This window comes from Gopherus evgoodei, chromosome 5 (assembly GCF_007399415.2).
Source record: "Gopherus evgoodei ecotype Sinaloan lineage chromosome 5, rGopEvg1_v1.p, whole genome shotgun sequence".
NCBI classification, from domain to species: Eukaryota; Metazoa; Chordata; order Testudines; family Testudinidae; genus Gopherus; species Gopherus evgoodei.
In genome coordinates, this window is record NC_044326.1 from 93,655,658 (window position 1) to 93,663,414 (window position 7,757).

Here is a 7,757-nt window from a genome sequence, read left to right on the forward strand (position 1 = left end):
ATCTGCTTAATATGCACAATATTTCTCAGGAGAAACCTGCTTGGAAACCTTGCTGATAAAATACAGTGATGTAAGTCTTTTCTACAAATAGAATTACCTTATTCTTCTAAAGCCAACTTCCATAACCTTTGCAATTAATAGAAATCAAGATTTTGGGAACCCTTAATATTTAAGGTTTTTTTTTCTTTAGACATTTTATGGAGCTTTGAAGAAAACACCTAAAAATATGCTCAGATTGTAAAGCATTTACTCTTGTATATAAAATAAAAGACCAATTATAGAAACACTGACATGATTAACTCTGCTCATATGAGTAGTCCCATTGAATTCAATAGAAGGAAAAAATACTCGTGTCTGTGCAAGACTCGTCCCTAGTACTGCAGTTGATGAAAGTGTGAACACTAAAAAGAGAGCAGCAAATAGCTGCAGTGCACAGCATTTAGAGAGTAAAACCTAACCCCACAGTCAATTTGCATGAAACTTTTTTTGAAACATTCTGTAATTATGAATGCAGAACCAGGCAATAATTGGGTATAGACAAATAAACAAAGTAAACCAGTATCAAGATTTGGGTAAGGGTAGACAAGATTTGTCTACACAGCAAAGAAAAACTCATGGCTGGCCTATGCTAGCTGACTTGGGATGGGGCTGTGGGCTCGTGGGGCTGTTTCATTGCTGTGTAGATTTCTGGTTTCAGAGGCCCTGTGAGATGGGAGGGTGCCAGAGGCCAAGCTCCAGACTGAGCCTGGAAGTCTACACAACAATGAAACAGCCCCTGAGCCCAAGCCTGCTGGCACAGGCCAGCTTGCAGATTTTTCTTTGCTATGAAACTTCCAGGTTCAGTCTGGAGCCCGTGCTCTGGCACCCTCCCACTTCACAGGGTTCCTGAGCCCTGAGAGACAAAGAAGTTGAGGTAATAATAGCTTATTGGACCAACTTCTGTTAATGAAAATTACAAGCTTTAGAACTACATGGAGCTCTTTTCTGTTACCTGTTAGTCTTAGCTTCACATGATTGTCTAGTTTTCATCAACCCCTTCTTTCTTTATACTTTCAGACTGTGGAAGTGCGGACTAGAACTGTTTAATGAAGTTCTACTCTGGAAAAACTACTCTGGAAAAAGTGTGTCATGAAGTTCCATGTTTACTGTTTCTCAGTGACTCCCAAATCTGCTTTGACAATGAAAACCTTGTTCTAACTGTCAATCCTGTAAACTCACCTGGGATCTGAAAGTGTTTTGTTTCTGGATCAGGTATTCTCAACAGAAATAAAGACTGCAGTCACAGCTAAGTTTAACAATTCTGTTGGTGGTGTGAAAACCAGAATAGATTCCAGCTCACCCACCAATGGGTGCATTTGCTCTGCTCTTCTGACAGAAATAGTAAGAAATAAAACCATGTTTAATGTTCTCCTTCTCTCTCAGACAAATACCCTACCGTATGTGTGTCTTCAGTCACAACTCTGGTTGCTGCTGTCACTGCTGCTTTTCAGGTGGGCCAAGTGGAAGGGGCTTTCCCAACCCTGTGCTCTGTTGCAGGCCCCAGTATTGTGAGTACTGGGAGAGAGAGCTTGAGAGCTCTGAGTCATCACTCAGGGACTTCATTGAGCTAGGAAAGAGTGGATCCCCAGCTCATCACTCTGCCAGGCCAAAGTGTACCATCTTCCTAGCCTGCTGGTGTAGCTCTTTAATTAAGGCTATTCATAACCTCCCAGCCAGGGCTCTGGGCTCAGATGTACTCCTGCATCCTGTAAAGAGAACACAGCAAGGTCAACATTACCATTCTCCTTCCTGAGTGAGGACTATATAGGTGTGGTGGGTGAGCCACTCATTTAAGTCAATGGGATCAGTTGTGGAATCAGGTGCTACACAACCTGAGGAGTATCAGAGTTTGTCCCACTCTGACTTTATGCTGTCTTTCTAATCTGCCTTTCTTCCCCTTCCATTTTGAAGTTTCATACCCAGTGCTTTTATGGCATAAGAATAGCCATTCTAGGTCAGACCAATGGTCTGTCTAGCCCAGTATTCTTTTTTCTGACAGTGGCCAGTGCCAGAGGCTTCAGAGGGAATGAGCAGAACAGGGTGGAATGAGAAATATAAGAGAGAACCTATTATACCCATCATTTCAAATAATGGCATTCCCCCCTTACCTATGAGAATGAAATTCATCCTTATTGAAGGGTCTGGCACAAGACCTACACAACACTTTAGTCACCTGTTGAGAGTTTTAAATGGGTTTAAGTAGCATACAATTCTCTACATGTAGGTGAATTTCACCCCAATTTCTTATTTTACAGTCTCACTCTGACTTCCATTTGAAATCCTATTCACAGATATATTTCATATAATTTTTGTAAGATTTATGTTTGTCTGTTCTTATTAAAAAATTAACCCACTAAGTTGTGATGAGTTGATTTTAGGATTTGATATATAATGCACTAATGAAAGGACTCTTTCCCCCCTTTTTTTATTTAAAGCTTGTATTGATAGCTAATTTACTTTACTATGATAGATATTTTTTTCTAAATTGTATTCCTATGATTTGTCAAAATAAACAGAAAACAAATATTTGCTAAAGCCGCCTGCCCAGTTGACTAGTACTTCTTTGTACAAATCGCACTTGACTGATTGACCCTGAGACCATATCACCGAGCTCAATGTCCAGTATAGTGGTCTTTCTGATATATGGAGTCTAGGGGCTGAGCATTAGGGAACTCAGAGGACTGATCACTGACATACATCCTGTTATAATATTAGGCTTATGTGACCTTCACGTGGATGGCACTGATGTCAATTTAAAAGTCATGAGTTTGAAAAGGGAAAGCTTTTCAAAAGCTACAGACTTTGAAACAATACACCAAACCATTCTTCCTGTAACTCCATTAACATGAAAGAAATTTCAGTGGAAGGATATGAAAGTATATAGAAGAGAAAAGTCTGTTGCAAACATGAATGAAGTTTGGATTCAAACATGGATCTGAAATTTGCAGCTTGGGGTCCAAATAAAGCAATGCAACTGTCTTTCTAAGCACGATGAATGTAAAAACTGACAGTAATGACCTTACTATAAGAGTACAGAAAATAAATTTTGAGTGAAAATACTGAAAATATCTACATCATCCTAATATGAAACTTTCTGTTTCTCTACAAGTAGATTATATTAAAATACAAAAGCATAGAAAATATCATTAGTACAGTTTTCCAGTCTGTATGTAATATGTCTTATCTTCTAGAATTCAGTGGAGGACAAATGTATATGATGACACAGAAAGGAATAATAGCTTAGTTAAAAATGTTGTGATAATCATTGCAAGTTTGCAAATTTTTATATTAACATGATCTGGACAGTCTTGGAATAGCAGTATATTGTGTTTTGAATGTAGCTCCCACAGAATTGTATTAAAGTTAATTTTGTCACATTAATGTTATATAGTAGGAGTAGGACTCTGTAGACTTGCATTGACATTGTTTCATTTCATCATGACATTGTAATGTGTGGTCTCAACAGACTTTCATTGACACATGATGAGATTGTTATGACATTTGCAAGCCCCTTAAAGCAGTGGTGGGCAACCTGTGGCCCATCAGGGTACTGCGCTGGCAGGCCGCGAGACAGTTTATTGAAAACTGACCATTCACAGCTACCGCCTGCAGCTCCCATTGGCCGCAGTTCACTGGCGCTGGCCAATGGGAGCTACGGGAAGCGGTGGCCAACACTTGTCCATGTGACTCCAAACTCCATCTTGTAATTTCTAATTTTCCACAAACTAGAACAATGGGTTTCCCTCCACAGGGCAGAAGCTATGAAAGTCCCTGGAGACATCTCCATTTTGCCTCTTTCCTGCTCTAATCTCTGGATTATGGATTTATACTAGTGGGAGCATTCTAACCAAGGGGCTGAGGATCTTCCAATCATTTGGGAGCAACCAGAGACTGAACCAGTGATGGCATAAACCTCTTCAAGCCTGTTCCAAGAACTCTTTGCAACACTAAAGCTTACCACCTCTACTATGATACTGGCCTCAAAACTGTATTCATTGCTGTATGTATAGTGATCTTTGAAACAATTCTCTCTCTCTCTCTCTTTTCTTTGTAAATAAACTTTAGTTTAGTTAATAAAAATTGGCTGCAAGCATGTATTTAAGTAAGATCTGAAATATTCATTAACCTGTGAGGTAATGTGTGCAGTACTTTGGGACTGGTAAAACCATTTTATATAATGAACATGGTTTCCAGTAATCCTCATCATATTTGAATGGGTAGAAGTGCCAGGCTGGGTTGCTTTAAGGGAACTGTGTTTTGGCTTCTGGGTAACCATAAGGTATTGGAGAAGCTGTTTTGTTGCTAGCTTGGTGGATCTAAGTATTAGAATAACTATGAGTTTGGGGGTTTGCCCCATTCTTTGCAGTTTGCCCTGATTTGAGCAATCTCAGTGTGGCCACCTGGGACCCTGGTCACAGGGATATATTTTGGACTTGCCAAAGGGACAATGAAGATTGGAGTGGATTCAGTTCTGCTATGTTCTGGAAAGACTTCTTGGAGAAACCCAGCACAAATCACTGCAACTGGAACTAGTCAGGAATTTTTAACAAAGCATTTTGTATCAGAAAAATCTGATTTGCTTAAATCAAAACTTTTCTTGATTCTTTTTTTTAAAGTTTTAAAATTATTTTTAAAATAAATCTACTTGTCTGGTTCAAAAATACTTTGTTTAGAGTTTAAGATAATTAAATCAAATCAAAGCAAACTGTTTAATTTCAGTGACCCAAACTGAATTCTTTTTTTGTAAAATGACTGAGATTAAAGTTTTCATTCTGATTTCAGATGAGAATTTGTTTTGAAATCTCATATTATCATTTCTTGTTTAGTTGTACCTGGTGTACCTTTGGTTCACTAATTGACTCTTGAGTGAGACAACACATTCCACATTACCATGGAGCCCAAGTCATAAACTTAAGTTTCTCTTAACTGGAAGAATCTAGGGAAAAGGCAGAGTCAGTACTTACACTTGCCTATCCTATGGCTGAATTTCCCTCTTTGCAGCTGACCTTGCAGACCCAAGTATGCACCACAGAGTTCAATCAGTTCCACTGTATTTCATATTACTAGCCTTTTTCTTTGTTAAAATCTAAACCCGAGCACAAATAACTATAATAATTAATAATGACTTGAAATTTATATAAGTCTTGACATATGGAGATATTTTAAGTGCTGTTTTTACATATGTAATGAAAAATGGTAATTCCCACTAGAGCAATTTTATTTTTCCACCTTCATGTCCTAATTAATATAATTAAAACTTACTAATGCCAAACAAAAGAAAAAATATTTTCTTTTGGATGAACACGATCTGTTAGTAGATACACTATGTTCTCCACAGCAGAATAGATCATCATTTTAAGTGGATTTCTGAAAAGATTCTGCTGACACCTTGGAAGTTTTCTCTAATGGCCTTGCAGCCCATTCTGATCCATCCCTATTTTCAATCTTTAAGACAAGTTAGGAAAACAAAAAAAGCAACAATGGGAAAGGGGGCATGTGCAGGTGTCGAAGGAGTGGGGAATTTAAGAGTAGTATTTGGTTTCCATCTTCCATGACTATCCTTAGTATCTTGGATGCCTTAACCGGAGCAGGGGGAACAAAGGTGCTCATGCTTTACTTCCCTCCCTTTTGATGCAATCAATAGTTTGGTTTTGATCATTGCCACCTCCTTCCATTCTCTCCACAAAAAAAAAAAAAACTTGTCTGAGTCAAGTCCATTTTGAGACTGGTGTAAGTGTGTTCAGCCCCTTGTAAGAAAAGGCCCATGGACTTGGTTGTCCATGGGATCAAATTCCTCCAACCAATGGTCATCGACACTCAGGACTGGGGAGACTCATGGCTTGACTTATGTATATTTTGTGAATGGAGATCATGGAAAGTCATTCCTGCTACCCTCAGTTTAACTGCAACTCATTTTTGAGGTCTTCCCCTTTGTAAACATTATCTTAATATTTAGACCACATTCTTAAAAAAATGCTATGCGCAAGGCAGGCCAGATCTATCCTTAGATGTCAACTCCTAAAAGGCATTTGGCCTCCTGAAGAACTTCAGGGAGTCAAAATAACTCTGCGAATAGAGAGCCAAGATGTATAGCTACTGAAGTAAAGAAAGAAAAAAAGTTTAGCAATTGTTGCTGACACTTTCAGTTCTAATCTATGAATTACTGCAGATCCTTGCCTAGTACTGTACCCTGATTTTGTTTGTTTGCTTTTCTTCCAGGTTCAATCTTGTAAAACCACAGATCAAATGTTCCTACAGTTCTGGATAACTGGGTTTTAAAAATCCTCAGCTGACAGCACCAAATAAGCACCATGCTTATGTGAATTAGAAAGGTGCTATTTCATTGAAACCCAGATGAGATGATTTGCCTCTGGAATCCAGGAGCATGAATACCTTTTGAGATAAATCTAGACAACAGCTTAAAACGTCGCTTACTTACTGGTGCCTGCAGTTTTGAACATTTTAATTTAAGCTTTTCTTTTATTCCAGATAAAAGAAGCTCTGTCCATCTGTTCAAATTTAAATGTTAGTACATTTTAAGGCATATGTTTTGACAGTTAAGCTATGGTGTAGACATTATTTTAAAAATAATTCCATTGGATCCACAGCTGATGTAAATTGGGATAGCTCCACTGAAATTAATGGAACTACACCAGTTTGCCGCAGCAGATCTAGCCCCTTGAACATCTAGCCCAATTCCATTCTCATAAAATACACCTGTGTCCAAGTCCCAATTCCAATGTGACTTATGCACTTAGAAGCACTTTTGAAAATGTTACTCAAATTCAGATGGAAACGTATTGGTTGAACAATCATATTTTGAACAGACTCCCATGAAGCACTGAGGTCATCTTTCCATTCACTCATTTGTGAATAGGGGTCTTCTTCAAAGATGTGTATACCCTAATGGAAGTAGTAAGTTATAAGAATTGTGAATTTGTAATATTTTTAACAACTTCTACACATTGAGTTTTCTCCCCCAATTAACTTTTCACTGCCTGATTCACAGATCTGCTAAGCAGTTTCTCAGTCCAAAGGTAGGTTAATTGGAATTTAGTTTAGTTTATGCCTGAAATTCTTTAATAACCTAGCCAGGTCAGTTGGTAGTGTTCCTCTAATTGCATATTCATTCCTCCAAAATGCTGAAGCTTTGTATTGCAGCTAAGCTCATTAAAGGGGCTACCAAATTGGTTAGTTGTTACTAATTAATAAAATCATTTTATTCATAAAATCAGTTCATTATCTATTCATTAGCAAAAGGCTTAATTTGACTGTATACACTGTATAAGCAAAATTAAATGATACAGAGATTTTGAGATGTTCTGCATATCAACAAGGTAAAAATAGAATGCATCTTAAAGGATTATTAAAAAAAAAAGGTGGGGGCTTTTGGTCCAATTTTCCTACAATGCAAGTGAAGTTGACACCCAAATTACAGAATTGCCTTCATTTGCACTGCATGCGTGTTTCTTTTGCACTTTCAACACTCTGGAATGGTTATGACTCCATTCCTATCAGCAGTGGACAAAAGAGTTTCTGTATTAACTAGTATCAGAGGGGTAGCCATGTTAGTCTGCATCTGTAAATGCAGCGAAGAGTCCAGTGGCACCTTATAGACTAATGTATTGGACCATGAGCTTTCGTGGGTGAATACCAGCTCTTGCTTCAATGCATCTGTTAATCTATAAGGTGCCACAGGACTCCCTGCTGTATTGACT

General features: G+C 38.2%; 1 long non-coding RNA gene across 1 annotated transcript in view; it reads left to right on the forward strand.

Annotated features, from left to right (window-relative positions):
• Nucleotides 1–3,602, forward strand: part of LOC115652152 — a 50,233-nt gene extending 46,631 nt beyond the window's left edge. Inside the window, exon 6 of the long non-coding RNA XR_004000564.1 lies at nucleotides 1,057–3,602. This is a non-coding gene — a long non-coding RNA (uncharacterized LOC115652152). The remainder of the gene's footprint in view (nucleotides 1–1,056) is intronic.
• Nucleotides 3,603–7,757: the final 4,155 nt, after the last annotated feature.